Raw genomic sequence first — 1,920 nt, 5'->3', positions numbered from 1 at the left:
TTTATCACCTTAACATTTATGCTTCTTTAGGATAAATACGTTCAAAATCCTTTTTTTTTGAGATATAGGTGGTATTATTATTAACCATATTTATCCCACAGTGTCAGAGGCAGAGTACACTAGAATGTATTTTGACATTGTTAACAGTATTGAAATAAGCACTGGGCTGTTGTAGCTCTGAAATGCCCTGACTTGATTCTCTTTCAATTTATGCCCAGTAGGTGCTTTCCAAGATCCCACAGTTTGTCTCCTTTTAAATTTTGGAAGAAAAATATTCTTGCATGATGACTGTAATAATTTACACTTCCACCAACTGTGTATAACAGTTGCCCCATCTTCCCACTCACAACATTTGATAATTATATATATATATACATATATATATATAAATATAAAGTCTACCTGAGGAAAGTAGCATCAAATAGTGATTAATCTTAAAACATTTCATGATTTCTATGTTGCTGTGCTTTCCAACTGGACACTGGTGCTATACAAGTATTTGTCATTGAAATATGTATAGTCCAAACTACAATGTGCTTTAAATATGCAATATACAGAAGGATTTGAAGAATGACAATGATGAAAGCAAAATATACAAGCACATTCATAATTTCTTATCTATTTTGTAAAAACAAGGTGTCAATACTGGACCTAAATATTGTAACATTAGCAGTAATATTGTATATTCATAGCACGTAATATGTCCTACATTGTATTATTAATGTTATGAAGTATTATTAACATTTATCGTTGATATTATTGACGATAATTAAATAAATGTGAGTATAATTATTCTCTTTGTAATATTAAGCATATTGTTATATGAGCGACTGGAGACATTTAATATATGCATGTGGCACATGTTACATTTCCAATCAATAGCGCTCCTCTGTGGCATTGTCCAGGGACAATGGAAAGAGGAGGAGGGCGAATGATCACATTTTTATGGAAGCAAATATTCCAAACACTCTGGCCTTTGTCCCCACCATCTTATTCCTCAGGCTGTAGATGATGGAGTTGAGCATAGGGGTAAGGATTGTGTAGAAGACAGTCAGAGTCTTATCTTCATCAGGTAAATGGAAACTCTTAGGGGAATATAAGTATAGAGAAAAGGTACAGAGTACAACATCACCACAGTTAAATGTGTAGAACATGAACTGAAGGCCTCTTTCTTTCCCTCTTTTGAGCACATATGAAAGACAGTAAAAATGACCCGTCCATAGGAAGTAATGATGCCAAGGAAAGGAAATAGGAGAAATAGACTTGTGCTCACAAATAATATGTACTCATAGACCCTAGTATCCATACAGTCCAGGAGCAACATAGCTGGATCATCACAAAAGAAATGGTTTATGTATCTAGACTGGCAATAAAGGATATGAAGGTCATAGACTGTGTGCGCTAAGGAGTTGATGGAGCCCATTATCCAGGATCCTATGATCATCTTCAGACACATAATTTTGCTCATGTGAATTGGGTAATGAAGTGGGTGACAGATGGCCACAATATGGTCATAAGCCATGGACACCAATAGCAATCCTTTGGAACCTGCCATTGTCATGAAAAAAGATTGCACTCCACAGTCCAGGAAAGACGATTTTCTAGCCAGAAAGGAAGTTGAATGCCATCTTGGGAACAGTTGTAGAGATGTACATCAGGTCCACAAGGGACAGCTGGACGAGAAGAAAGTACATGGGGGTGTGGAGTCTGGGATCCACCCTTATGAGGCAAGGCAGATCATTGTTGAGTTGCCAAAAAAGATACAGAGAACTCGAGGATGATGAGCAGCAAAAGAAGGCCAGTTCGATTTTGTGGAAGCAACCCCAACAAAACAAAGGCACTTGAACTTTGATTACTGAAAATGTTAAATAGGTGATTAAAAACTAACAGACTCTGTAATTGATGTTTACAATGAGTCCT

General features: G+C 36.4%; 1 pseudogene; it reads right to left on the bottom strand.

The window, feature by feature from the left end:
* Positions 1 to 935: 935 nt before the first annotated feature.
* LOC103730201 overlaps positions 936 to 1,920 on the bottom strand; it is a 20,657-nt pseudogene continuing 19,672 nt past the window's right edge.

Source organism: Nannospalax galili, unplaced genomic scaffold, assembly GCF_000622305.1.
Source record: "Nannospalax galili isolate Female #2095 unplaced genomic scaffold, S.galili_v1.0 scaffold533, whole genome shotgun sequence".
Taxonomy (NCBI): domain Eukaryota; kingdom Metazoa; phylum Chordata; class Mammalia; order Rodentia; family Spalacidae; genus Nannospalax; species Nannospalax galili.
Note: the sequence above shows the minus strand (reverse complement) of the source record. Positions and strands in the feature narration are given on the sequence as shown.